The sequence below is a fragment of the Schistocerca serialis genome, chromosome 6 (genome assembly GCF_023864345.2).
Source record: "Schistocerca serialis cubense isolate TAMUIC-IGC-003099 chromosome 6, iqSchSeri2.2, whole genome shotgun sequence".
Classification (NCBI taxonomy): Eukaryota; Metazoa; Arthropoda; class Insecta; order Orthoptera; family Acrididae; genus Schistocerca; species Schistocerca serialis.
This window is the reverse complement of record NC_064643.1, coordinates 655,921,101-655,946,233: the sequence shown is the minus strand read 5'-3', so window position 1 is coordinate 655,946,233 and position 25,133 is coordinate 655,921,101. Positions and strand designations below refer to the sequence as shown.

Genomic DNA, 25,133 nt, shown 5'->3' with positions numbered 1-25,133 from the left:
CCAAATTGGTACTTCATCATACTGAATCTTGCAGCCCTCGACCAGATATCGGATTTGGCACACAGCTGCTGCTGGGGGTGTCCACATTGCCGTTTTCCAAATCTCTTGAATGTTTCGACCTTGCGATCGACGACGAGCGTCGGCCCACCAAAAGTTTAAAAGTTTGCGGTCTGCACAATCCTGACCTAGTGCACAGCTTGTGGGACAGCGTGGCTCGACTGCGAAATGCGCCTTTCGGCTCCTCTCTCTGGCTACAGTATGCTGTTGTCCACAGTGGCACTGGCGTTGCCCATGGGGCTTCATGTAAGGCGACTGCACGTCGCTCGGCCAACAGCGGCCTACTGCAGACCGACACTTAAGAGACACCAAATACAAATCGACATCGAGAGACAGGCCCTGTCATATGGCACTCGCGACGTATATGCTGAAATTGAATGTAAAGAATGCGTCTTTTGTAGTGGGCGTCCCTCTACTGCAGTGTCACACATGACGAATAAAAAGGAAAACAGTAGAACGTCTGTGTAGGGCCATGTTTTTACCTACAGTGTCACTTGGCTGAATGTGTATAAGGCTCTGTGGCATCACTCAAACGCAGCCAAATTGTCACACTAGCTGTGTATCTCTAACAAAGTTGACGTATGTCCTCACCTCGGTGCCGGTTAAAACGATTTCGCCCCCGGGTGGGCTCGAACCACCAACCTTTCGGTTAACAGCCGAACGCGCTAGCCGATTGCGCCACGGAGGCCTTGACTTTGGCTCCCTTGTGCTCTGTATATCAACGCAATTCGTATACCTTCTGCAGGAATCTCGCAGAATGGTAGCATTTGCTTACGCCTCTTCACATGGATAACGTGCATGCACACTGTAGCGAGGCTCGTAAACGAATGACATCGCCAAGCATGACATTATACTACAAAATGCATACAAACCAATGTTCAACCTATGCATTCAGAAAACCTCTGAGGCCAGTAGAATACTTGTCATAGGTTGTAGAACATCCCTTTCATTCAGTGTACTGCCATGTGTTAGATGCTGCTCGAGATAGCTCCGCTCCTTGCAGGAAGGTTTAAAAAATGAATGCCTTCTGTGAGGTTCGAACTCACAACCCCTGGTTTACGAGACCAGTGCTCTACCACTGAGCTAAGAAGGCGGCAGCTTAGCGTTTGTGAGCTATCCCCAAATTGGTACTTCATCATACTGAATCTTGCAGCCCTCGACCAGATATCGGATTTGGCACACAGCTGCTGCTGGGGGTGTCCACATTGCCGTTTTCCAAATCTCTTGAATGTTTCGACCTTGCGATCGACGACGAGCGTCGGCCCACCAAAAGTTTAAAAGTTTGCGGTCTGCACAATCCTGACCTAGTGCACAGCTTGTGGGACAGCGTGGCTCGACTGCGAAATGCGCCTTTCGGCTCCTCTCTCTGGCTACAGTATGCTGTTGTCCACAGTGGCACTGGCGTTGCCCATGGGGCTTCATGTAAGGCGACTGCACGTCGCTCGGCCAACAGCGGCCTACTGCAGACCGACACTTAAGAGACACCAAATACAAATCGACATCGAGAGACAGGCCCTGTCATATGGCACTCGCGACGTATATGCTGAAATTGAATGTAAAGAATGCGTCTTTTGTAGTGGGCGTCCCTCTACTGCAGTGTCACACATGACGAATAAAAAGGAAAACAGTAGAACGTCTGTGTAGGGCCATGTTTTTACCTACAGTGTCACTTGGCTGAATGTGTATAAGGCTCTGTGGCATCACTCAAACGCAGCCAAATTGTCACACTAGCTGTGTATCTCTAACAAAGTTGACGTATGTCCTCACCTCGGTGCCGGTTAAAACGATTTCGCCCCCGGGTGGGCTCGAACCACCAACCTTTCGGTTAACAGCCGAACGCGCTAGCCGATTGCGCCACGGAGGCCTTGACTTTGGCTCCCTTGTGCTCTGTATATCAACGCAATTCGTATACCTTCTGCAGGAATCTCGCAGAATGGTAGCATTTGCTTACGCCTCTTCACATGGATAACGTGCATGCACACTGTAGCGAGGCTCGTAAACGAATGACATCGCCAAGCATGACATTATACTACAAAATGCATACAAACCAATGTTCAACCTATGCATTCAGAAAACCTCTGAGGCCAGTAGAATACTTGTCATAGGTTGTAGAACATCCCTTTCATTCAGTGTACTGCCATGTGTTAGATGCTGCTCGAGATAGCTCCGCTCCTTGCAGGAAGGTTTAAAAAATGAATGCCTTCTGTGAGGTTCGAACTCACGACCCCTGGTTTACGAGACCAGTGCTCTACCACTGAGCTAAGAAGGCGGCAGCTTAGCGTTTGTGAGCTATCCCCAAATTGGTACTTCATCATACTGAATCTTGCAGCCCTCGACCAGATATCGGATTTGGCACACAGCTGCTGCTGGGGGTGTCCACATTGCCGTTTTCCAAATCTCTTGAATGTTTCGACCTTGCGATCGACGACGAGCGTCGGCCCACCAAAAGTTTAAAAGTTTGCGGTCTGCACAATCCTGACCTAGTGCACAGCTTGTGGGACAGCGTGGCTCGACTGCGAAATGCGCCTTTCGGCTCCTCTCTCTGGCTACAGTATGCTGTTGTCCACAGTGGCACTGGCGTTGCCCATGGGGCTTCATGTAAGGCGACTGCACGTCGCTCGGCCAACAGCGGCCTACTGCAGACCGACACTTAAGAGACACCAAATACAAATCGACATCGAGAGACAGGCCCTGTCATATGGCACTCGCGACGTATATGCTGAAATTGAATGTAAAGAATGCGTCTTTTGTAGTGGGCGTCCCTCTACTGCAGTGTCACACATGACGAATAAAAAGGAAAACAGTAGAACGTCTGTGTAGGGCCATGTTTTTACCTACAGTGTCACTTGGCTGAATGTGTATAAGGCTCTGTGGCATCACTCAAACGCAGCCAAATTGTCACACTAGCTGTGTATCTCTAACAAAGTTGACGTATGTCCTCACCTCGGTGCCGGTTAAAATGATTTCGCCCCCGGGTGGGCTCGAACCACCAACCTTTCGGTTAACAGCCGAACGCGCTAGCCGATTGCGCCACGGAGGCCTTGACTTTGGCTCCCTTGTGCTCTGTATATCAACGCAATTCGTATACCTTCTGCAGGAATCTCGCAGAATGGTAGCATTTGCTTACGCCTCTTCACATGGATAACGTGCATGCACACTGTAGCGAGGCTCGTAAACGAATGACATCGCCAAGCATGACATTATACTACAAAATGCATACAAACCAATGTTCAACCTATGCATTCAGAAAACCTCTGAGGCCAGTAGAATACTTGTCATAGGTTGTAGAACATCCCTTTCATTCAGTGTACTGCCATGTGTTAGATGCTGCTCGAGATAGCTCCGCTCCTTGCAGGAAGGTTTAAAAAATGAATGCCTTCTGTGAGGTTCGAACTCACAACCCCTGGTTTACGAGACCAGTGCTCTACCACTGAGCTAAGAAGGCGGCAGCTTAGCGTTTGTGAGCTATCCCCAAATTGGTACTTCATCATACTGAATCTTGCAGCCCTCGACCAGATATCGGATTTGGCACACAGCTGCTGCTGGGGGTGTCCACATTGCCGTTTTCCAAATCTCTTGAATGTTTCGACCTTGCGATCGACGACGAGCGTCGGCCCACCAAAAGTTTAAAAGTTTGCGGTCTGCACAATCCTGACCTAGTGCACAGCTTGTGGGACAGCGTGGCTCGACTGCGAAATGCGCCTTTCGGCTCCTCTCTCTGGCTACAGTATGCTGTTGTCCACAGTGGCACTGGCGTTGCCCATGGGGCTTCATGTAAGGCGACTGCACGTCGCTCGGCCAACAGCGGCCTACTGCAGACCGACACTTAAGAGACACCAAATACAAATCGACATCGAGAGACAGGCCCTGTCATATGGCACTCGCGACGTATATGCTGAAATTGAATTAAAGAATGCGTCTTTTGTAGTGGGCGTCCCTCTACTGCAGTGTCACACATGACGAATAAAAAGGAAAACAGTAGAACGTCTGTGTAGGGCCATGTTTTTACCTACAGTGTCACTTGGCTGAATGTGTATAAGGCTCTGTGGCATCACTCAAACGCAGCCAAATTGTCACACTAGCTGTGTATCTCTAACAAAGTTGACGTATGTCCTCACCTCGGTGCCGGTTAAAACGATTTCGCCCCCGGGTGGGCTCGAACCACCAACCTTTCGGTTAACAGCCGAACGCGCTAGCCGATTGCGCCACGGAGGCCTTGACTTTGGCTCCCTTGTGCTCTGTATATCAACGCAATTCGTATACCTTCTGCAGGAATCTCGCAGAATGGTAGCATTTGCTTACGCCTCTTCACATGGATAACGTGCATGCACACTGTAGCGAGGCTCGTAAACGAATGACATCGCCAAGCATGACATTATACTACAAAATGCATACAAACCAATGTTCAACCTATGCATTCAGAAAACCTCTGAGGCCAGTAGAATACTTGTCATAGGTTGTAGAACATCCCTTTCATTCAGTGTACTGCCATGTGTTAGATGCTGCTCGAGATAGCTCCGCTCCTTGCAGGAAGGTTTAAAAAATGAATGCCTTCTGTGAGGTTCGAACTCACAACCCCTGGTTTACGAGACCAGTGCTCTACCACTGAGCTAAGAAGGCGGCAGCTTAGCGTTTGTGAGCTATCCCCAAATTGGTACTTCATCATACTGAATCTTGCAGCCCTCGACCAGATATCGGATTTGGCACACAGCTGCTGCTGGGGGTGTCCACATTGCCGTTTTCCAAATCTCTTGAATGTTTCGACCTTGCGATTTTGTCCACAGTGGCACTGGCGTTGCCCATGGGGCTTCATGTAAGGCGACTGCACGTCGCTCGGCCAACAGCGGCCTACTGCAGACCGACACTTAAGAGACACCAAATACAAATCGACATCGAGAGACAGGCCCTGTCATATGGCACTCGCGACGTATATGCTGAAATTGAATGTAAAGAATGCGTCTTTTGTAGTGGGCGTCCCTCTACTGCAGTGTCACACATGACGAATAAAAAGGAAAACAGTAGAACGTCTGTGTAGGGCCATGTTTTTACCTACAGTGTCACTTGGCTGAATGTGTATAAGGCTCTGTGGCATCACTCAAACGCAGCCAAATTGTCACACTAGCTGTGTATCTCTAACAAAGTTGACGTATGTCCTCACCTCGGTGCCGGTTAAAACGATTTCGCCCCCGGGTGGGCTCGAACCACCAACCTTTCGGTTAACAGCCGAACGCGCTAGCCGATTGCGCCACGGAGGCCTTGACTTTGGCTCCCTTGTGCTCTGTATATCAACGCAATTCGTATACCTTCTGCAGGAATCTCGCAGAATGGTAGCATTTGCTTACGCCTCTTCACATGGATAACGTGCATGCACACTGTAGCGAGGCTCGTAAACGAATGACATCGCCAAGCATGACATTATACTACAAAATGCATACAAACCAATGTTCAACCTATGCATTCAGAAAACCTCTGAGGCCAGTAGAATACTTGTCATAGGTTGTAGAACATCCCTTTCATTCAGTGTACTGCCATGTGTTAGATGCTGCTCGAGATAGCTCCGCTCCTTGCAGGAAGGTTTAAAAAATGAATGCCTTCTGTGAGGTTCGAACTCACAACCCCTGGTTTACGAGACCAGTGCTCTACCACTGAGCTAAGAAGGCGGCAGCTTAGCGTTTGTGAGCTATCCCCAAATTGGTACTTCATCATACTGAATCTTGCAGCCCTCGACCAGATATCGGATTTGGCACACAGCTGCTGCTGGGGGTGTCCACATTGCCGTTTTCCAAATCTCTTGAATGTTTCGACCTTGCGATCGACGACGAGCGTCGGCCCACCAAAAGTTTAAAAGTTTGCGGTCTGCACAATCCTGACCTAGTGCACAGCTTGTGGGACAGCGTGGCTCGACTGCGAAATGCGCCTTTCGGCTCCTCTCTCTGGCTACAGTATGCTGTTGTCCACAGTGGCACTGGCGTTGCCCATGGGGCTTCATGTAAGGCGACTGCACGTCGCTCGGCCAACAGCGGCCTACTGCAGACCGACACTTAAGAGACACCAAATACAAATCGACATCGAGAGACAGGCCCTGTCATATGGCACTCGCGACGTATATGCTGAAATTGAATTAAAGAATGCGTCTTTTGTAGTGGGCGTCCCTCTACTGCAGTGTCACACATGACGAATAAAAAGGAAAACAGTAGAACGTCTGTGTAGGGCCATGTTTTTACCTACAGTGTCACTTGGCTGAATGTGTATAAGGCTCTGTGGCATCACTCAAACGCAGCCAAATTGTCACACTAGCTGTGTATCTCTAACAAAGTTGACGTATGTCCTCACCTCGGTGCCGGTTAAAACGATTTCGCCCCCGGGTGGGCTCGAACCACCAACCTTTCGGTTAACAGCCGAACGCGCTAGCCGATTGCGCCACGGAGGCCTTGACTTTGGCTCCCTTGTGCTCTGTATATCAACGCAATTCGTATACCTTCTGCAGGAATCTCGCAGAATGGTAGCATTTGCTTACGCCTCTTCACATGGATAACGTGCATGCACACTGTAGCGAGGCTCGTAAACGAATGACATCGCCAAGCATGACATTATACTACAAAATGCATACAAACCAATGTTCAACCTATGCATTCAGAAAACCTCTGAGGCCAGTAGAATACTTGTCATAGGTTGTAGAACATCCCTTTCATTCAGTGTACTGCCATGTGTTAGATGCTGCTCGAGATAGCTCCGCTCCTTGCAGGAAGGTTTAAAAAATGAATGCCTTCTGTGAGGTTCGAACTCACAACCCCTGGTTTACGAGACCAGTGCTCTACCACTGAGCTAAGAAGGCGGCAGCTTAGCGTTTGTGAGCTATCCCCAAATTGGTACTTCATCATACTGAATCTTGCAGCCCTCGACCAGATATCGGATTTGGCACACAGCTGCTGCTGGGGGTGTCCACATTGCCGTTTTCCAAATCTCTTGAATGTTTCGACCTTGCGATTTTGTCCACAGTGGCACTGGCGTTGCCCATGGGGCTTCATGTAAGGCGACTGCACGTCGCTCGGCCAACAGCGGCCTACTGCAGACCGACACTTAAGAGACACCAAATACAAATCGACATCGAGAGACAGGCCCTGTCATATGGCACTCGCGACGTATATGCTGAAATTGAATGTAAAGAATGCGTCTTTTGTAGTGGGCGTCCCTCTACTGCAGTGTCACACATGACGAATAAAAAGGAAAACAGTAGAACGTCTGTGTAGGGCCATGTTTTTACCTACAGTGTCACTTGGCTGAATGTGTATAAGGCTCTGTGGCATCACTCAAACGCAGCCAAATTGTCACACTAGCTGTGTATCTCTAACAAAGTTGACGTATGTCCTCACCTCGGTGCCGGTTAAAACGATTTCGCCCCCGGGTGGGCTCGAACCACCAACCTTTCGGTTAACAGCCGAACGCGCTAGCCGATTGCGCCACGGAGGCCTTGACTTTGGCTCCCTTGTGCTCTGTATATCAACGCAATTCGTATACCTTCTGCAGGAATCTCGCAGAATGGTAGCATTTGCTTACGCCTCTTCACATGGATAACGTGCATGCACACTGTAGCGAGGCTCGTAAACGAATGACATCGCCAAGCATGACATTATACTACAAAATGCATACAAACCAATGTTCAACCTATGCATTCAGAAAACCTCTGAGGCCAGTAGAATACTTGTCATAGGTTGTAGAACATCCCTTTCATTCAGTGTACTGCCATGTGTTAGATGCTGCTCGAGATAGCTCCGCTCCTTGCAGGAAGGTTTAAAAAATGAATGCCTTCTGTGAGGTTCGAACTCACGACCCCTGGTTTACGAGACCAGTGCTCTACCACTGAGCTAAGAAGGCGGCAGCTTAGCGTTTGTGAGCTATCCCCAAATTGGTACTTCATCATACTGAATCTTGCAGCCCTCGACCAGATATCGGATTTGGCACACAGCTGCTGCTGGGGGTGTCCACATTGCCGTTTTCCAAATCTCTTGAATGTTTCGACCTTGCGATCGACGACGAGCGTCGGCCCACCAAAAGTTTAAAAGTTTGCGGTCTGCACAATCCTGACCTAGTGCACAGCTTGTGGGACAGCGTGGCTCGACTGCGAAATGCGCCTTTCGGCTCCTCTCTCTGGCTACAGTATGCTGTTGTCCACAGTGGCACTGGCGTTGCCCATGGGGCTTCATGTAAGGCGACTGCACGTCGCTCGGCCAACAGCGGCCTACTGCAGACCGACACTTAAGAGACACCAAATACAAATCGACATCGAGAGACAGGCCCTGTCATATGGCACTCGCGACGTATATGCTGAAATTGAATGTAAAGAATGCGTCTTTTGTAGTGGGCGTCCCTCTACTGCAGTGTCACACATGACGAATAAAAAGGAAAACAGTAGAACGTCTGTGTAGGGCCATGTTTTTACCTACAGTGTCACTTGGCTGAATGTGTATAAGGCTCTGTGGCATCACTCAAACGCAGCCAAATTGTCACACTAGCTGTGTATCTCTAACAAAGTTGACGTATGTCCTCACCTCGGTGCCGGTTAAAACGATTTCGCCCCCGGGTGGGCTCGAACCACCAACCTTTCGGTTAACAGCCGAACGCGCTAGCCGATTGCGCCACGGAGGCCTTGACTTTGGCTCCCTTGTGCTCTGTATATCAACGCAATTCGTATACCTTCTGCAGGAATCTCGCAGAATGGTAGCATTTGCTTACGCCTCTTCACATGGATAACGTGCATGCACACTGTAGCGAGGCTCGTAAACGAATGACATCGCCAAGCATGACATTATACTACAAAATGCATACAAACCAATGTTCAACCTATGCATTCAGAAAACCTCTGAGGCCAGTAGAATACTTGTCATAGGTTGTAGAACATCCCTTTCATTCAGTGTACTGCCATGTGTTAGATGCTGCTCGAGATAGCTCCGCTCCTTGCAGGAAGGTTTAAAAAATGAATGCCTTCTGTGAGGTTCGAACTCACGACCCCTGGTTTACGAGACCAGTGCTCTACCACTGAGCTAAGAAGGCGGCAGCTTAGCGTTTGTGAGCTATCCCCAAATTGGTACTTCATCATACTGAATCTTGCAGCCCTCGACCAGATATCGGATTTGGCACACAGCTGCTGCTGGGGGTGTCCACATTGCCGTTTTCCAAATCTCTTGAATGTTTCGCCCTTGCGATCGACGACGAGCGTCGGCCCACCAAAAGTTTGCGGTCTGCACAATCCTGACCTAGTGCACAGCTTGTGGGACAGCGTGGCTCGACTGCGAAATGCGCCTTTCGGCTCCTCTCTCTGGCTACAGTATGCTGTTGTCCACAGTGGCACTGGCGTTGCCCATGGGGCTTCATGTAAGGCGACTGCACGTCGCTCGGCCAACAGCGGCCTACTGCAGACCGACACTTAAGAGACACCAAATACAAATCGACATCGAGAGACAGGCCCTGTCATATGGCACTCGCGACGTATATGCTGAAATTGAATGTAAAGAATGCGTCTTTTGTAGTGGGCGTCCCTCTACTGCAGTGTCACACATGACGAATAAAAAGGAAAACAGTAGAACGTCTGTGTAGGGCCATGTTTTTACCTACAGTGTCACTTGGCTGAATGTGTATAAGGCTCTGTGGCATCACTCAAACGCAGCCAAATTGTCACACTAGCTGTGTATCTCTAACAAAGTTGACGTATGTCCTCACCTCGGTGCCGGTTAAAATGATTTCGCCCCCGGGTGGGCTCGAACCACCAACCTTTCGGTTAACAGCCGAACGCGCTAGCCGATTGCGCCACGGAGGCCTTGACTTTGGCTCCCTTGTGCTCTGTATATCAACGCAATTCGTATACCTTCTGCAGGAATCTCGCAGAATGGTAGCATTTGCTTACGCCTCTTCACATGGATAACGTGCATGCACACTGTAGCGAGGCTCGTAAACGAATGACATCGCCAAGCATGACATTATACTACAAAATGCATACAAACCAATGTTCAACCTATGCATTCAGAAAACCTCTGAGGCCAGTAGAATACTTGTCATAGGTTGTAGAACATCCCTTTCATTCAGTGTACTGCCATGTGTTAGATGCTGCTCGAGATAGCTCCGCTCCTTGCAGGAAGGTTTAAAAAATGAATGCCTTCTGTGAGGTTCGAACTCACGACCCCTGGTTTACGAGACCAGTGCTCTACCACTGAGCTAAGAAGGCGGCAGCTTAGCGTTTGTGAGCTATCCCCAAATTGGTACTTCATCATACTGAATCTTGCAGCCCTCGACCAGATATCGGATTTGGCACACAGCTGCTGCTGGGGGTGTCCACATTGCCGTTTTCCAAATCTCTTGAATGTTTCGCCCTTGCGATCGACGACGAGCGTCGGCCCACCAAAAGTTTGCGGTCTGCACAATCCTGACCTAGTGCACAGCTTGTGGGACAGCGTGGCTCGACTGCGAAATGCGCCTTTCGGCTCCTCTCTCTGGCTACAGTATGCTGTTGTCCACAGTGGCACTGGCGTTGCCCATGGGGCTTCATGTAAGGCGACTGCACGTCGCTCGGCCAACAGCGGCCTACTGCAGACCGACACTTAAGAGACACCAAATACAAATCGACATCGAGAGACAGGCCCTGTCATATGGCACTCGCGACGTATATGCTGAAATTGAATGTAAAGAATGCGTCTTTTGTAGTGGGCGTCCCTCTACTGCAGTGTCACACATGACGAATAAAAAGGAAAACAGTAGAACGTCTGTGTAGGGCCATGTTTTTACCTACAGTGTCACTTGGCTGAATGTGTATAAGGCTCTGTGGCATCACTCAAACGCAGCCAAATTGTCACACTAGCTGTGTATCTCTAACAAAGTTGACGTATGTCCTCACCTCGGTGCCGGTTAAAATGATTTCGCCCCCGGGTGGGCTCGAACCACCAACCTTTCGGTTAACAGCCGAACGCGCTAGCCGATTGCGCCACGGAGGCCTTGACTTTGGCTCCCTTGTGCTCTGTATATCAACGCAATTCGTATACCTTCTGCAGGAATCTCGCAGAATGGTAGCATTTGCTTACGCCTCTTCACATGGATAACGTGCATGCACACTGTAGCGAGGCTCGTAAACGAATGACATCGCCAAGCATGACATTATACTACAAAATGCATACAAACCAATGTTCAACCTATGCATTCAGAAAACCTCTGAGGCCAGTAGAATACTTGTCATAGGTTGTAGAACATCCCTTTCATTCAGTGTACTGCCATGTGTTAGATGCTGCTCGAGATAGCTCCGCTCCTTGCAGGAAGGTTTAAAAAATGAATGCCTTCTGTGAGGTTCGAACTCACGACCCCTGGTTTACGAGACCAGTGCTCTACCACTGAGCTAAGAAGGCGGCAGCTTAGCGTTTGTGAGCTATCCCCAAATTGGTACTTCATCATACTGAATCTTGCAGCCCTCGACCAGATATCGGATTTGGCACACAGCTGCTGCTGGGGGTGTCCACATTGCCGTTTTCCAAATCTCTTGAATGTTTCGACCTTGCGATCGACGACGAGCGTCGGCCCACCAAAAGTTTAAAAGTTTGCGGTCTGCACAATCCTGACCTAGTGCACAGCTTGTGGGACAGCGTGGCTCGACTGCGAAATGCGCCTTTCGGCTCCTCTCTCTGGCTACAGTATGCTGTTGTCCACAGTGGCACTGGCGTTGCCCATGGGGCTTCATGTAAGGCGACTGCACGTCGCTCGGCCAACAGCGGCCTACTGCAGACCGACACTTAAGAGACACCAAATACAAATCGACATCGAGAGACAGGCCCTGTCATATGGCACTCGCGACGTATATGCTGAAATTGAATGTAAAGAATGCGTCTTTTGTAGTGGGCGTCCCTCTACTGCAGTGTCACACATGACGAATAAAAAGGAAAACAGTAGAACGTCTGTGTAGGGCCATGTTTTTACCTACAGTGTCACTTGGCTGAATGTGTATAAGGCTCTGTGGCATCACTCAAACGCAGCCAAATTGTCACACTAGCTGTGTATCTCTAACAAAGTTGACGTATGTCCTCACCTCGGTGCCGGTTAAAACGATTTCGCCCCCGGGTGGGCTCGAACCACCAACCTTTCGGTTAACAGCCGAACGCGCTAGCCGATTGCGCCACGGAGGCCTTGACTTTGGCTCCCTTGTGCTCTGTATATCAACGCAATTCGTATACCTTCTGCAGGAATCTCGCAGAATGGTAGCATTTGCTTACGCCTCTTCACATGGATAACGTGCATGCACACTGTAGCGAGGCTCGTAAACGAATGACATCGCCAAGCATGACATTATACTACAAAATGCATACAAACCAATGTTCAACCTATGCATTCAGAAAACCTCTGAGGCCAGTAGAATACTTGTCATAGGTTGTAGAACATCCCTTTCATTCAGTGTACTGCCATGTGTTAGATGCTGCTCGAGATAGCTCCGCTCCTTGCAGGAAGGTTTAAAAAATGAATGCCTTCTGTGAGGTTCGAACTCACGACCCCTGGTTTACGAGACCAGTGCTCTACCACTGAGCTAAGAAGGCGGCAGCTTAGCGTTTGTGAGCTATCCCCAAATTGGTACTTCATCATACTGAATCTTGCAGCCCTCGACCAGATATCGGATTTGGCACACAGCTGCTGCTGGGGGTGTCCACATTGCCGTTTTCCAAATCTCTTGAATGTTTCGCCCTTGCGATCGACGACGAGCGTCGGCCCACCAAAAGTTTGCGGTCTGCACAATCCTGACCTAGTGCACAGCTTGTGGGACAGCGTGGCTCGACTGCGAAATGCGCCTTTCGGCTCCTCTCTCTGGCTACAGTATGCTGTTGTCCACAGTGGCACTGGCGTTGCCCATGGGGCTTCATGTAAGGCGACTGCACGTCGCTCGGCCAACAGCGGCCTACTGCAGACCGACACTTAAGAGACACCAAATACAAATCGACATCGAGAGACAGGCCCTGTCATATGGCACTCGCGACGTATATGCTGAAATTGAATGTAAAGAATGCGTCTTTTGTAGTGGGCGTCCCTCTACTGCAGTGTCACACATGACGAATAAAAAGGAAAACAGTAGAACGTCTGTGTAGGGCCATGTTTTTACCTACAGTGTCACTTGGCTGAATGTGTATAAGGCTCTGTGGCATCACTCAAACGCAGCCAAATTGTCACACTAGCTGTGTATCTCTAACAAAGTTGACGTATGTCCTCACCTCGGTGCCGGTTAAAACGATTTCGCCCCCGGGTGGGCTCGAACCACCAACCTTTCGGTTAACAGCCGAACGCGCTAGCCGATTGCGCCACGGAGGCCTTGACTTTGGCTCCCTTGTGCTCTGTATATCAACGCAATTCGTATACCTTCTGCAGGAATCTCGCAGAATGGTAGCATTTGCTTACGCCTCTTCACATGGATAACGTGCATGCACACTGTAGCGAGGCTCGTAAACGAATGACATCGCCAAGCATGACATTATACTACAAAATGCATACAAACCAATGTTCAACCTATGCATTCAGAAAACCTCTGAGGCCAGTAGAATACTTGTCATAGGTTGTAGAACATCCCTTTCATTCAGTGTACTGCCATGTGTTAGATGCTGCTCGAGATAGCTCCGCTCCTTGCAGGAAGGTTTAAAAAATGAATGCCTTCTGTGAGGTTCGAACTCACGACCCCTGGTTTACGAGACCAGTGCTCTACCACTGAGCTAAGAAGGCGGCAGCTTAGCGTTTGTGAGCTATCCCCAAATTGGTACTTCATCATACTGAATCTTGCAGCCCTCGACCAGATATCGGATTTGGCACACAGCTGCTGCTGGGGGTGTCCACATTGCCGTTTTCCAAATCTCTTGAATGTTTCGACCTTGCGATCGACGACGAGCGTCGGCCCACCAAAAGTTTAAAAGTTTGCGGTCTGCACAATCCTGACCTAGTGCACAGCTTGTGGGACAGCGTGGCTCGACTGCGAAATGCGCCTTTCGGCTCCTCTCTCTGGCTACAGTATGCTGTTGTCCACAGTGGCACTGGCGTTGCCCATGGGGCTTCATGTAAGGCGACTGCACGTCGCTCGGCCAACAGCGGCCTACTGCAGACCGACACTTAAGAGACACCAAATACAAATCGACATCGAGAGACAGGCCCTGTCATATGGCACTCGCGACGTATATGCTGAAATTGAATGTAAAGAATGCGTCTTTTGTAGTGGGCGTCCCTCTACTGCAGTGTCACACATGACGAATAAAAAGGAAAACAGTAGAACGTCTGTGTAGGGCCATGTTTTTACCTACAGTGTCACTTGGCTGAATGTGTATAAGGCTCTGTGGCATCACTCAAACGCAGCCAAATTGTCACACTAGCTGTGTATCTCTAACAAAGTTGACGTATGTCCTCACCTCGGTGCCGGTTAAAACGATTTCGCCCCCGGGTGGGCTCGAACCACCAACCTTTCGGTTAACAGCCGAACGCGCTAGCCGATTGCGCCACGGAGGCCTTGACTTTGGCTCCCTTGTGCTCTGTATATCAACGCAATTCGTATACCTTCTGCAGGAATCTCGCAGAATGGTAGCATTTGCTTACGCCTCTTCACATGGATAACGTGCATGCACACTGTAGCGAGGCTCGTAAACGAATGACATCGCCAAGCATGACATTATACTACAAAATGCATACAAACCAATGTTCAACCTATGCATTCAGAAAACCTCTGAGGCCAGTAGAATACTTGTCATAGGTTGTAGAACATCCCTTTCATTCAGTGTACTGCCATGTGTTAGATGCTGCTCGAGATAGCTCCGCTCCTTGCAGGAAGGTTTAAAAAATGAATGCCTTCTGTGAGGTTCGAACTCACGACCCCTGGTTTACGAGACCAGTGCTCTACCACTGAGCTAAGAAGGCGGCAGCTTAGCGTTTGTGAGCTATCCCCAAATTGGTACTTCATCATACTGAATCTTGCAGCCCTCGACCAGATATCGGATTTGGCACACAGCTGCTGCTGGGGGTGTCCACATTGCCGTTTTCCAAATCTCTTGAATGTTTCGCCCTTGCGATCGACGACGAGCGTCGGCCCACCAAAAGTTTGCGGTCTGCACAATCCTGACCTAGTGCACAGCTTGTGGGACAGCGTGGCTCGACTGCGAAATGCGCCTTTCGGCTCCTCTCTCTGGCTACAGTATGCTGTTGTCCACAGTGGCACTGGCGTTGCCCATGGGGCTTCATGTAAGGCGACTGCACGTCGCTCGGCCAACAGCGGCCTACTGCAGACCGACACTTAAGAGACACCAAATACAAATCGACATCGAGAGACAGGCCCTGTCATATGGCACTCGCGACGTATATGCTGAAATTGAATGTAAAGAATGCGTCTTTTGTAGTGGGCGTCCCTCTACTGCAGTGTCACACATGACGAATAAAAAGGAAAACAGTAGAACGTCTGTGTAGGGCCATGTTTTTACCTACAGTGTCACTTGGCTGAATGTGTATAAGGCTCTGTGGCATCACTCAAACGCAGCCAAATTGTCACACTAGCTGTGTATCTCTAACAAAGTTGACGTATGTCCTCACCTCGGTGCCGGTTAAAACGATTTCGCCCCCGGGTGGGCTCGAACCACCAACCTTTCGGTTAACAGCCGAACGCGCTAGCCGATTGCGCCACGGAGGCCTTGACTTTGGCTCCCTTGTGCTCTGTATATCAACGCAATTCGTATACCTTCTGCAGGAATCTCGCAGAATGGTAGCATTTGCTTACGCCTCTTCACATGGATAACGTGCATGCACACTGTAGCGAGGCTCGTAAACGAATGACATCGCCAAGCATGACATTATACTACAAAATGCATACAAACCAATGTTCAACCTATGCATTCAGAAAACCTCTGAGGCCAGTAGAATACTTGTCATAGGTTGTAGAACATCCCTTTCATTCAGTGTACTGCCATGTGTTAGATGCTGCTCGAGATAGCTCCGCTCCTTGCAGGAAGGTTTAAAAAATGAATGCCTTCTGTGAGGTTCGAACTCACGACCCCTGGTTTACGAGACCAGTGCTCTACCACTGAGCTAAGAAGGCGGCAGCTTAGCGTTTGTGAGCTATCCCCAAATTGGTACTTCATCATACTGAATCTTGCAGCCCTCGACCAGATATCGGATTTGGCACACAGCTGCTGCTGGGGGTGTCCACATTGCCGTTTTCCAAATCTCTTGAATGTTTCGACCTTGCGATCGACGACGAGCGTCGGCCCACCAAAAGTTTAAAAGTTTGCGGTCTGCACAATCCTGACCTAGTGCACAGCTTGTGGGACAGCGTGGCTCGACTGCGAAATGCGCCTTTCGGCTCCTCTCTCTGGCTACAGTATGCTGTTGTCCACAGTGGCACTGGCGTTGCCCATGGGGCTTCATGTAAGGCGACTGCACGTCGCTCGGCCAACAGCGGCCTACTGCAGACCGACACTTAAGAGACACCAAATACAAATCGACATCGAGAGACAGGCCCTGTCATATGGCACTCGCGACGTATATGCTGAAATTGAATGTAAAGAATGCGTCTTTTGTAGTGGGCGTCCCTCTACTGCAGTGTCACACATGACGAATAAAAAGGAAAACAGTAGAACGTCTGTGTAGGGCCATGTTTTTACCTACAGTGTCACTTGGCTGAATGTGTATAAGGCTCTGTGGCATCACTCAAACGCAGCCAAATTGTCACACTAGCTGTGTATCTCTAACAAAGTTGACGTATGTCCTCACCTCGGTGCCGGTTAAAACGATTTCGCCCCCGGGTGGGCTCGAACCACCAACCTTTCGGTTAACAGCCGAACGCGCTAGCCGATTGCGCCACGGAGGCCTTGACTTTGGCTCCCTTGTGCTCTGTATATCAACGCAATTCGTATACCTTCTGCAGGAATCTCGCAGAATGGTAGCATTTGCTTACGCCTCTTCACATGGATAACGTGCATGCACACTGTAGCGAGGCTCGTAAACGAATGACATCGCCAAGCATGACATTATACTACAAAATGCATACAAACCAATGTTCAACCTATGCATTCAGAAAACCTCTGAGGCCAGTAGAATACTTGTCATAGGTTGTAGAACATCCCTTTCATTCAGTGTACTGCCATGTGTTAGATGCTGCTCGAGATAGCTCCGCTCCTTGCAGGAAGGTTTAAAAAATGAATGCCTTCTGTGAGGTTCGAACTCACGACCCCTGGTTTACGAGACCAGTGCTCTACCACTGAGCTAAGAAGGCGGCAGCTTAGCGTTTGTGAGCTATCCCCAAATTGGTACTTCATCATACTGAATCTTGCAGCCCTCGACCAGATATCGGATTTGGCACACAGCTGCTGCTGGGGGTGTCCACATTGCCGTTTTCCAAATCTCTTGAATGTTTCGCCCTTGCGATCGACGACGAGCGTCGGCCCACCAAAAGTTTGCGGTCTGCACAATCCTGACCTAGTGCACAGCTTGTGGGACAGCGTGGCTCGACTGCGAAATGCGCCTTTCGGCTCCTCTCTCTGGCTACAGTATGCTGTTGTCCACAGTGGCACTGGCGTTGCCCATGGGGCTTCATGTAAGGCGACTGCACGTCGCTCGGCCAACAGCGGCCTACTGCAGACCGACACTTAAGAGACACCAAATACAAATCGACATCGAGAGACAGGCCCTGTCATATGGCACTCGCGACGTATATGCTGAAATTGAATGTAAAGAATGCGTCTTTTGTAGTGGGCGTCCCTCTACTGCAGTGTCACACATGACGAATAAAAAGGAAAACAGTAGAACGTCTGTGTAGGGCCATGTTTTTACCTACAGTGTCACTTGGCTGAATGTGTATAAGGCTCTGTGGCATCACTCAAACGCAGCCAAATTGTCACACTAGCTGTGTATCTCTAACAAAGTTGACGTATGTCCTCACCTCGGTGCCGGTTAAAACGATTTCGCCCCCGGGTGGGCTCGAACCACCAACCTTTCGGTTAACAGCCGAACGCGCTAGCCGATTGCGCCACGGAGGCCTTGACTTTGGCTCCCTTGTGCTCTGTATATCAACGCAATTCGTATACCTTCTGCAGGAATCTCGCAGAATGGTAGCATTTGCTTACGCCTCTTCACATGGATAACGTGCATGCACACTGTAGCGAGGCTCGTAAACGAATGACATCGCCAAGCATGACATTATACTACAAAATGCATACAAACCAATGTTCAACCTATGCATTCAGAAAACCTCTGAGGCCAGTAGAATACTTGTCATAGGTTGTAGAACATCCCTTTCATTCAGTGTACTGCCATGTGTTAGATGCTGCTCGAGATAGCTCCGCTCCTTGCAGGAAGGTTTAAAAAATGAATGCCTTCTGTGAGGTTCGAACTCACGACCCCTGGTTTACGAGACCAGTGCTCTACCACTGAGCTAAGAAGGCGGCAGCTTAGCGTTTGTGAGCTATCCCCAAATTGGTACTTCATCATACTGAATCTTGCAGCCCTCGACCAGATATCGGATTTGGCACACAGCTGCTGCTGGGGGTGTCCACATTGCCGTTTTCCAAATCTCTTGAATGTTTCGACCTTGCGATCGACGACGAGCGTCGGCCCACCAAAAGTTTAAAAGTTTGCGGTCTGCACAATCCTGACCTAGTGCACAGCTTGTGGGACAGCGTGGCTCGACTGCGAAATGCGCCTTTCGGCTCCTCTCTCTGGCTACAGTATGCTGTTGTCCACAGTGGCACTGGCGTTGCCCATGGGGCTTCATGTAAGGCGACTGCACGTCGCTCGGCCAACAGCGGCCTACTGCAGACCGACACTTAAGAGACACCAAATACAAATCGACATCGAGAGACAGGCCCTGTCATATGGCACTCGCGACGTATATGCTGAAATTGAATGTAAAGAATGCGTCTTTTGTAGTGGGCGTCCCTCTACTGCAGTGTCACACATGACGAATAAAAAGGAAAACAGTAGAACGTCTGTGTAGGGCCATGTTTTTACCTACAGTGTCACTTGGCTGAATGTGTATAAGGCTCTGTGGCATCACTCAAACGCAGCCAAATTGTCACACTAGCTGTGTATCTCTAACAAAGTTGACGTATGTCCTCACCTCGGTGCCGGTTAAAACGATTTCGCCCCCGGGTGGGCTCGAACCACCAACCTTTCGGTTAACAGCCGAACGCGCTAGCCGATTGCGCCACGGAGGCCTTGACTTTGGCTCCCTTGTGCTCTGTATATCAACGCAATTCGTATACCTTCTGCAGGAATCTCGCAGAATGGTAGCATTTGCTTACGCCTCTTCACATGGATAACGTGCATGCACACTGTAGCGAGGCTCGTAAACGAATGACATCGCCAAGCATGACATTATACTACAAAATGCATACAAACCAATGTTCAACCTATGCATTCAGAAAACCTCTGAGGCCAGTAGAATACTTGTCATAGGTTGTAGAACATCCCTTTCATTCAGTGTACTGCCATGTGTTAGATGCTGCTCGAGATAGCTCCGCTCCTTGCAGGAAGGTTTAAAAAATGAATGCCTTCTGTGAGGTTCGAACTCACGACCCCTGGTTTACGAGACCAGTGCTCTACCACTGAGCTAAGAAGGCGGCAGCTTAGCGTTTGTGAGCTATCCCCAAATTGGTACTTCATCATACTGAATCTTGCAGCCCTCGACCAGATATCGGATTTGGCACACAGCTGCTGCTGGGGGTGTCCACATTGCCGTTTTCCAAATCTCTTGAATGTTTCGCCCTTGCGATCGACGACGAGCGTCGGCCCACCAAAAGTTTGCGGTCTGCACAATCCTGACCTAGTGCACAGCTTGTGGGACAGCGTGGCTCGACTGCGAAATGCGCCTTTCGGCTCCTCTCTCTGGCTACAGTATGCTGTTGTCCACAGTGGCACTGGCGTTGCCCATGGGGCTTCATGTAAGGCGACTGCACGTCGCTCGGCCAACAGCGGCCTACTGCAGACCGACACTTAAGAGACACCAAATACAAATCGACATCGAGAGACAGGCCCTGTCATATGGCACTCGCGACGTATATGCTGAAATTGAATGTAAAGAATGCGTCTTTTGTAGTGGGCGTCCCTCTACTGCAGTGTCACACATGACGAATAAAAAGGAAAACAGTAGAACGTCTGTGTAGGGCCATGTTTTTACCTACAGTGTCACTTGGCTGAATGTGTATAAGGCTCTGTGGCATCACTCAAACGCAGCCAAATTGTCACACTAGCTGTGTATCTCTAACAAAGTTGACGTATGTCCTCACCTCGGTGCCGGTTAAAATGATTTCGCCCCCGGGTGGGCTCGAACCACCAACCTTTCGGTTAACAGCCGAACGCGCTAGCCGATTGCGCCACGGAGGCCTTGACTTTGGCTCCCTTGTGCTCTGTATATCAACGCAATTCGTATACCTTCTGCAGGAATCTCGCAGAATGGTAGCATTTGCTTACGCCTCTTCACATGGATAACGTGCATGCACACTGTAGCGAGGCTCGTAAACGAATGACATCGCCAAGCATGACATTATACTACAAAATGCATACAAACCAATGTTCAACCTATGCATTCAGAAAACCTCTGAGGCCAGTAGAATACTTGTCATAGGTTGTAGAACATCCCTTTCATTCAGTGTACTGCCATGTGTTAGATGCTGCTCGAGATAGCTCCGCTCCTTGCAGGAAGGTTTAAAAAATGAATGCCTTCTGTGAGGTTCGAACTCACGACCCCTGGTTTACGAGACCAGTGCTCTACCACTGAGCTAAGAAGGCGGCAGCTTAGCGTTTGTGAGCTATCCCCAAATTGGTACTTCATCATACTGAATCTTGCAGCCCTCGACCAGATATCGGATTTGGCACACAGCTGCTGCTGGGGGTGTCCACATTGCCGTTTTCCAAATCTCTTGAATGTTTCGACCTTGCGATCGACGACGAGCGTCGGCCCACCAAAAGTTTAAAAGTTTGCGGTCTGCACAATCCTGACCTAGTGCACAGCTTGTGGGACAGCGTGGCTCGACTGCGAAATGCGCCTTTCGGCTCCTCTCTCTGGCTACAGTATGCTGTTGTCCACAGTGGCACTGGCGTTGCCCATGGGGCTTCATGTAAGGCGACTGCACGTCGCTCGGCCAACAGCGGCCTACTGCAGACCGACACTTAAGACACACCAAATACAAATCGACATCGAGAGACAGGCCCTGTCATATGGCACTCGCGACGTATATGCTGAAATTGAATGTAAAGAATGCGTCTTTTGTAGTGGGCGTCCCTCTACTGCAGTGTCACACATGACGAATAAAAAGGAAAACAGTAGAACGTCTGTGTAGGGCCATGTTTTTACCTACAGTGTCACTTGGCTGAATGTGTATAAGGCTCTGTGGCATCACTCAAACGCAGCCAAATTGTCACACTAGCTGTGTATCTCTAACAAAGTTGACGTATGTCCTCACCTCGGTGCCGGTTAAAACGATTTCGCCCCCGGGTGGGCTCGAACCACCAACCTTTCGGTTAACAGCCGAACGCGCTAGCCGATTGCGCCACGGAGGCCTTGACTTTGGCTCCCTTGTGCTCTGTATATCAACGCAATTCGTATACCTTCTGCAGGAATCTCGCAGAATGGTAGCATTTGCTTACGCCTCTTCACATGGATAACGTGCATGCACACTGTAGCGAGGCTCGTAAACGAATGACATCGCCAAGCATGACATTATACTACAAAATGCATACAAACCAATGTTCAACCTATGCATTCAGAAAACCTCTGAGGCCAGTAGAATACTTGTCATAGGTTGTAGAACATCCCTTTCATTCAGTGTACTGCCATGTGTTAGATGCTGCTCGAGATAGCTCCGCTCCTTGCAGGAAGGTTTAAAAAATGAATGCCTTCTGTGAGGTTCGAACTCACGACCCCTGGTTTACGAGACCAGTGCTCTACCACTGAGCTAAGAAGGCGGCAGCTTAGCGTTTGTGAGCTATCCCCAAATTGGTACTTCATCATACTGAATCTTGCAGCCCTCGACCAGATATCGGATTTGGCACACAGCTGCTGCTGGGGGTGTCCACATTGCCGTTTTCCAAATCTCTTGAATGTTTCGCCCTTGCGATCGACGACGAGCGTCGGCCCACCAAAAGTTTGCGGTCTGCACAATCCTGACCTAGTGCACAGCTTGTGGGACAGCGTGGCTCGACTGCGAAATGCGCCTTTCGGCTCCTCTCTCTGGCTACAGTATGCTGTTGTCCACAGTGGCACTGGCGTTGCCCATGGGGCTTCATGTAAGGCGACTGCACGTCGCTCGGCCAACAGCGGCCTACTGCAGACCGACACTTAAGAGACACCAAATACAAATCGACATCGAGAGACAGGCCCTGTCATATGGCACTCGCGACGTATATGCTGAAATTGAATGTAAAGAATGCGTCTTTTGTAGTGGGCGTCCCTCTACTGCAGTGTCACACATGACGAATAAAAAGGAAAACAGTAGAACGTCTGTGTAGGGCCATGTTTTTACCTACAGTGTCACTTGGCTGAATGTGTATAAGGCTCTGTGGCATCACTCAAACGCAGCCAAATTGTCACACTAGCTGTGTATCTCTAACAAAGTTGACGTATGTCCTCACCTCGGTGCCGGTTAAAACGATTTCGCCCCCGGGTGGGCTCGAACCACCAACCTTTCGGTTAACAGCCGAACGCGCTAGCCGATTGCGCCACGGAGGCCTTGACTTTGGCTCCCTTGTGCTCTGTATATCAACGCAATTCGTATACCTTCTGCAGGAATCTCGCAGAATGGTAGCATTTGCTTACGCCTCTTCACATGGATAACGTGCATGCACACTGTAGCGAGGCTCGTAAACGAATGACATCGCCAAGCATGACATTATACTACAAAATGCATACAAACCAATGTTCAACCTATGCATTCAGAAAACCTCTGAGGCCAGTAGAATACTTGTCATAGGTTGTAGAACATCCCTTTCATTCAGTGTACTGCCATGTGTTAGATGCTGCTCGAGATAGCTCCGCTCCTTGCAGGAAGGTTTAAAAAATGAATGCCTTCTGTGAGGTTCGAACTCACGACCCCTGGTTTACGAGACCAGTGCTCTACCACTGAGCTAAGAAGGCGGCAGCTTAGCGTTTGTGAGCTATCCCCAAATTGGTACTTCATCATACTGAATCTTGCAGCCCTCGACCAGATATCGGATTTGGCACACAGCTGCTGCTGGGGGTGTCCACATTGCCGTTTTCCAAATCTCTTGAATGTTTCGCCCTTGCGATCGACGACGAGCGTCGGCCCACCAAAAGTTTAAAAGTTTGCGGTCTGCACAATCCTGACCTAGTGCACAGCTTGTGGGACAGCGTGGCTCGACTGCGAAATGCGCCTTTCGGCTCCTCTCTCTGGCTACAGTATGCTGTTGTCCACAGTGGCACTGGCGTTGCCCATGGGGCTTCATGTAAGGCGACTGCACGTCGCTCGGCCAACAGCGGCCTACTGCAGACCGACACTTAAGAGACACCAAATACAAATCGACATCGAGAGACAGGCCCTGTCATATGGCACTCGCGACGTATATGCTGAAATTGAATGTAAAGAATGCGTCTTTTGTAGTGGGCGTCCCTCTACTGCAGTGTCACACATGACGAATAAAAAGGAAAACAGTAGAACGTCTGTGTAGGGCCATGTTTTTACCTACAGTGTCACTTGGCTGAATGTGTATAAGGCTCTGTGGCATCACTCAAACGCAGCCAAATTGTCACACTAGCTGTGTATCTCTAACAAAGTTGACGTATGTCCTCACCTCGGTGCCGGTTAAAACGATTTCGCCCCCGGGTGGGCTCGAACCACCAACCTTTCGGTTAACAGCCGAACGCGCTAGCCGATTGCGCCACGGAGGCCTTGACTTTGGCTCCCTTGTGCTCTGTATATCAACGCAATTCGTATACCTTCTGCAGGAATCTCGCAGAATGGTAGCATTTGCTTACGCCTCTTCACATGGATAACGTGCATGCACACTGTAGCGAGGCTCGTAAACGAATGACATCGCCAAGCATGACATTATACTACAAAATGCATACAAACCAATGTTCAACCTATGCATTCAGAAAACCTCTGAGGCCAGTAGAATACTTGTCATAGGTTGTAGAACATCCCTTTCATTCAGTGTACTGCCATGTGTTAGATGCTGCTCGAGATAGCTCCGCTCCTTGCAGGAAGGTTTAAAAAATGAATGCCTTCTGTGAGGTTCGAACTCACAACCCCTGGTTTACGAGACCAGTGCTCTACCACTGAGCTAAGAAGGCGGCAGCTTAGCGTTTGTGAGCTATCCCCAAATTGGTACTTCATCATACTGAATCTTGCAGCCCTCGACCAGATATCGGATTTGGCACACAGCTGCTGCTGGGGGTGTCCACATTGCCGTTTTCCAAATCTCTTGAATGTTTCGACCTTGCGATCGACGACGAGCGTCGGCCCACCAAAAGTTTAAAAGTTTGCGGTCTGCACAATCCTGACCTAGTGCACAGCTTGTGGGACAGCGTGGCTCGACTGCGAAATGCGCCTTTCGGCTCCTCTCTCTGGCTACAGTATGCTGTTGTCCACAGTGGCACTGGCGTTGCCCATGGGGCTTCATGTAAGGCGACTGCACGTCGCTCGGCCAACAGCGGCCTACTGCAGACCGACACTTAAGAGACACCAAATACAAATCGACATCGAGAGACAGGCCCTGTCATATGGCACTCGCGACGTATATGCTGAAATTGAATGTAAAGAATGCGTCTTTTGTAGTGGGCGTCCCTCTACTGCAGTGTCACACATGACGAATAAAAAGGAAAACAGTAGAACGTCTGTGTAGGGCCATGTTTTTACCTACAGTGTCACTTGGCTGAATGTGTATAAGGCTCTGTGGCATCACTCAAACGCAGCCAAATTGTCACACTAGCTGTGTATCTCTAACAAAGTTGACGTATGTCCTCACCTCGGTGCCGGTTAAAACGATTTCGCCCCCGGGTGGGCTCGAACCACCAACCTTTCGGTTAACAGCCGAACGCGCTAGCCGATTGCGCCACGGAGGCCTTGACTTTGGCTCCCTTGTGC

General features: G+C 49.6%; 43 non-coding genes across 43 annotated transcripts; all 43 read right to left on the bottom strand.

Annotated features, from left to right (window-relative positions):
• Positions 1 to 671: 671 nt before the first annotated feature.
• On the bottom strand, positions 672 to 745 carry Trnan-guu (transfer RNA asparagine (anticodon GUU)). Its single transcript has one exon. It is a non-coding gene; the product is annotated as a tRNA-Asn (tRNA).
• Positions 746 to 1,078: 333 nt separating this feature from the next.
• On the bottom strand, positions 1,079 to 1,150 carry Trnat-cgu (transfer RNA threonine (anticodon CGU)). Its single transcript has one exon. It is a non-coding gene; the product is annotated as a tRNA-Thr (tRNA).
• A 697-nt stretch (positions 1,151 to 1,847) lies between these two features.
• Trnan-guu (transfer RNA asparagine (anticodon GUU)) lies at positions 1,848 to 1,921 on the bottom strand. The gene has a single exon. It is a non-coding gene; the product is annotated as a tRNA-Asn (tRNA).
• A 333-nt stretch (positions 1,922 to 2,254) lies between these two features.
• Positions 2,255 to 2,326, bottom strand: Trnat-cgu (transfer RNA threonine (anticodon CGU)). Its single transcript has one exon. It is a non-coding gene; the product is annotated as a tRNA-Thr (tRNA).
• Positions 2,327 to 3,023: 697 nt separating this feature from the next.
• On the bottom strand, positions 3,024 to 3,097 carry Trnan-guu (transfer RNA asparagine (anticodon GUU)). Its single transcript has one exon. It is a non-coding gene; the product is annotated as a tRNA-Asn (tRNA).
• A 333-nt stretch (positions 3,098 to 3,430) lies between these two features.
• Positions 3,431 to 3,502, bottom strand: Trnat-cgu (transfer RNA threonine (anticodon CGU)). Its single transcript has one exon. It is a non-coding gene; the product is annotated as a tRNA-Thr (tRNA).
• A 696-nt stretch (positions 3,503 to 4,198) lies between these two features.
• Positions 4,199 to 4,272, bottom strand: Trnan-guu (transfer RNA asparagine (anticodon GUU)). The gene has a single exon. It is a non-coding gene; the product is annotated as a tRNA-Asn (tRNA).
• A 333-nt stretch (positions 4,273 to 4,605) lies between these two features.
• On the bottom strand, positions 4,606 to 4,677 carry Trnat-cgu (transfer RNA threonine (anticodon CGU)). The gene has a single exon. It is a non-coding gene; the product is annotated as a tRNA-Thr (tRNA).
• Positions 4,678 to 5,238: 561 nt separating this feature from the next.
• On the bottom strand, positions 5,239 to 5,312 carry Trnan-guu (transfer RNA asparagine (anticodon GUU)). The gene has a single exon. It is a non-coding gene; the product is annotated as a tRNA-Asn (tRNA).
• Positions 5,313 to 5,645: 333 nt separating this feature from the next.
• Trnat-cgu (transfer RNA threonine (anticodon CGU)) lies at positions 5,646 to 5,717 on the bottom strand. Its single transcript has one exon. It is a non-coding gene; the product is annotated as a tRNA-Thr (tRNA).
• A 696-nt stretch (positions 5,718 to 6,413) lies between these two features.
• On the bottom strand, positions 6,414 to 6,487 carry Trnan-guu (transfer RNA asparagine (anticodon GUU)). Its single transcript has one exon. It is a non-coding gene; the product is annotated as a tRNA-Asn (tRNA).
• Positions 6,488 to 6,820: 333 nt separating this feature from the next.
• Positions 6,821 to 6,892, bottom strand: Trnat-cgu (transfer RNA threonine (anticodon CGU)). Its single transcript has one exon. It is a non-coding gene; the product is annotated as a tRNA-Thr (tRNA).
• Positions 6,893 to 7,453: 561 nt separating this feature from the next.
• Trnan-guu (transfer RNA asparagine (anticodon GUU)) lies at positions 7,454 to 7,527 on the bottom strand. Its single transcript has one exon. It is a non-coding gene; the product is annotated as a tRNA-Asn (tRNA).
• A 333-nt stretch (positions 7,528 to 7,860) lies between these two features.
• Trnat-cgu (transfer RNA threonine (anticodon CGU)) lies at positions 7,861 to 7,932 on the bottom strand. Its single transcript has one exon. It is a non-coding gene; the product is annotated as a tRNA-Thr (tRNA).
• A 697-nt stretch (positions 7,933 to 8,629) lies between these two features.
• On the bottom strand, positions 8,630 to 8,703 carry Trnan-guu (transfer RNA asparagine (anticodon GUU)). Its single transcript has one exon. It is a non-coding gene; the product is annotated as a tRNA-Asn (tRNA).
• Positions 8,704 to 9,036: 333 nt separating this feature from the next.
• Positions 9,037 to 9,108, bottom strand: Trnat-cgu (transfer RNA threonine (anticodon CGU)). The gene has a single exon. It is a non-coding gene; the product is annotated as a tRNA-Thr (tRNA).
• A 689-nt stretch (positions 9,109 to 9,797) lies between these two features.
• Trnan-guu (transfer RNA asparagine (anticodon GUU)) lies at positions 9,798 to 9,871 on the bottom strand. Its single transcript has one exon. It is a non-coding gene; the product is annotated as a tRNA-Asn (tRNA).
• A 333-nt stretch (positions 9,872 to 10,204) lies between these two features.
• Positions 10,205 to 10,276, bottom strand: Trnat-cgu (transfer RNA threonine (anticodon CGU)). The gene has a single exon. It is a non-coding gene; the product is annotated as a tRNA-Thr (tRNA).
• A 689-nt stretch (positions 10,277 to 10,965) lies between these two features.
• Positions 10,966 to 11,039, bottom strand: Trnan-guu (transfer RNA asparagine (anticodon GUU)). The gene has a single exon. It is a non-coding gene; the product is annotated as a tRNA-Asn (tRNA).
• Positions 11,040 to 11,372: 333 nt separating this feature from the next.
• On the bottom strand, positions 11,373 to 11,444 carry Trnat-cgu (transfer RNA threonine (anticodon CGU)). The gene has a single exon. It is a non-coding gene; the product is annotated as a tRNA-Thr (tRNA).
• Positions 11,445 to 12,141: 697 nt separating this feature from the next.
• Trnan-guu (transfer RNA asparagine (anticodon GUU)) lies at positions 12,142 to 12,215 on the bottom strand. Its single transcript has one exon. It is a non-coding gene; the product is annotated as a tRNA-Asn (tRNA).
• Positions 12,216 to 12,548: 333 nt separating this feature from the next.
• Positions 12,549 to 12,620, bottom strand: Trnat-cgu (transfer RNA threonine (anticodon CGU)). Its single transcript has one exon. It is a non-coding gene; the product is annotated as a tRNA-Thr (tRNA).
• A 689-nt stretch (positions 12,621 to 13,309) lies between these two features.
• On the bottom strand, positions 13,310 to 13,383 carry Trnan-guu (transfer RNA asparagine (anticodon GUU)). Its single transcript has one exon. It is a non-coding gene; the product is annotated as a tRNA-Asn (tRNA).
• Positions 13,384 to 13,716: 333 nt separating this feature from the next.
• Trnat-cgu (transfer RNA threonine (anticodon CGU)) lies at positions 13,717 to 13,788 on the bottom strand. The gene has a single exon. It is a non-coding gene; the product is annotated as a tRNA-Thr (tRNA).
• Positions 13,789 to 14,485: 697 nt separating this feature from the next.
• Trnan-guu (transfer RNA asparagine (anticodon GUU)) lies at positions 14,486 to 14,559 on the bottom strand. Its single transcript has one exon. It is a non-coding gene; the product is annotated as a tRNA-Asn (tRNA).
• Positions 14,560 to 14,892: 333 nt separating this feature from the next.
• Trnat-cgu (transfer RNA threonine (anticodon CGU)) lies at positions 14,893 to 14,964 on the bottom strand. The gene has a single exon. It is a non-coding gene; the product is annotated as a tRNA-Thr (tRNA).
• A 689-nt stretch (positions 14,965 to 15,653) lies between these two features.
• On the bottom strand, positions 15,654 to 15,727 carry Trnan-guu (transfer RNA asparagine (anticodon GUU)). The gene has a single exon. It is a non-coding gene; the product is annotated as a tRNA-Asn (tRNA).
• Positions 15,728 to 16,060: 333 nt separating this feature from the next.
• Trnat-cgu (transfer RNA threonine (anticodon CGU)) lies at positions 16,061 to 16,132 on the bottom strand. Its single transcript has one exon. It is a non-coding gene; the product is annotated as a tRNA-Thr (tRNA).
• Positions 16,133 to 16,829: 697 nt separating this feature from the next.
• Positions 16,830 to 16,903, bottom strand: Trnan-guu (transfer RNA asparagine (anticodon GUU)). The gene has a single exon. It is a non-coding gene; the product is annotated as a tRNA-Asn (tRNA).
• Positions 16,904 to 17,236: 333 nt separating this feature from the next.
• Trnat-cgu (transfer RNA threonine (anticodon CGU)) lies at positions 17,237 to 17,308 on the bottom strand. The gene has a single exon. It is a non-coding gene; the product is annotated as a tRNA-Thr (tRNA).
• A 689-nt stretch (positions 17,309 to 17,997) lies between these two features.
• Trnan-guu (transfer RNA asparagine (anticodon GUU)) lies at positions 17,998 to 18,071 on the bottom strand. The gene has a single exon. It is a non-coding gene; the product is annotated as a tRNA-Asn (tRNA).
• Positions 18,072 to 18,404: 333 nt separating this feature from the next.
• Positions 18,405 to 18,476, bottom strand: Trnat-cgu (transfer RNA threonine (anticodon CGU)). Its single transcript has one exon. It is a non-coding gene; the product is annotated as a tRNA-Thr (tRNA).
• A 697-nt stretch (positions 18,477 to 19,173) lies between these two features.
• Trnan-guu (transfer RNA asparagine (anticodon GUU)) lies at positions 19,174 to 19,247 on the bottom strand. Its single transcript has one exon. It is a non-coding gene; the product is annotated as a tRNA-Asn (tRNA).
• Positions 19,248 to 19,580: 333 nt separating this feature from the next.
• On the bottom strand, positions 19,581 to 19,652 carry Trnat-cgu (transfer RNA threonine (anticodon CGU)). The gene has a single exon. It is a non-coding gene; the product is annotated as a tRNA-Thr (tRNA).
• A 689-nt stretch (positions 19,653 to 20,341) lies between these two features.
• On the bottom strand, positions 20,342 to 20,415 carry Trnan-guu (transfer RNA asparagine (anticodon GUU)). The gene has a single exon. It is a non-coding gene; the product is annotated as a tRNA-Asn (tRNA).
• A 333-nt stretch (positions 20,416 to 20,748) lies between these two features.
• Trnat-cgu (transfer RNA threonine (anticodon CGU)) lies at positions 20,749 to 20,820 on the bottom strand. Its single transcript has one exon. It is a non-coding gene; the product is annotated as a tRNA-Thr (tRNA).
• Positions 20,821 to 21,517: 697 nt separating this feature from the next.
• Positions 21,518 to 21,591, bottom strand: Trnan-guu (transfer RNA asparagine (anticodon GUU)). Its single transcript has one exon. It is a non-coding gene; the product is annotated as a tRNA-Asn (tRNA).
• A 333-nt stretch (positions 21,592 to 21,924) lies between these two features.
• Trnat-cgu (transfer RNA threonine (anticodon CGU)) lies at positions 21,925 to 21,996 on the bottom strand. The gene has a single exon. It is a non-coding gene; the product is annotated as a tRNA-Thr (tRNA).
• A 689-nt stretch (positions 21,997 to 22,685) lies between these two features.
• Positions 22,686 to 22,759, bottom strand: Trnan-guu (transfer RNA asparagine (anticodon GUU)). The gene has a single exon. It is a non-coding gene; the product is annotated as a tRNA-Asn (tRNA).
• Positions 22,760 to 23,092: 333 nt separating this feature from the next.
• On the bottom strand, positions 23,093 to 23,164 carry Trnat-cgu (transfer RNA threonine (anticodon CGU)). The gene has a single exon. It is a non-coding gene; the product is annotated as a tRNA-Thr (tRNA).
• Positions 23,165 to 23,861: 697 nt separating this feature from the next.
• Positions 23,862 to 23,935, bottom strand: Trnan-guu (transfer RNA asparagine (anticodon GUU)). Its single transcript has one exon. It is a non-coding gene; the product is annotated as a tRNA-Asn (tRNA).
• A 333-nt stretch (positions 23,936 to 24,268) lies between these two features.
• Positions 24,269 to 24,340, bottom strand: Trnat-cgu (transfer RNA threonine (anticodon CGU)). Its single transcript has one exon. It is a non-coding gene; the product is annotated as a tRNA-Thr (tRNA).
• Positions 24,341 to 25,037: 697 nt separating this feature from the next.
• Trnan-guu (transfer RNA asparagine (anticodon GUU)) lies at positions 25,038 to 25,111 on the bottom strand. The gene has a single exon. It is a non-coding gene; the product is annotated as a tRNA-Asn (tRNA).
• Between the last annotated feature and the right edge of the window lie 22 nt (positions 25,112 to 25,133).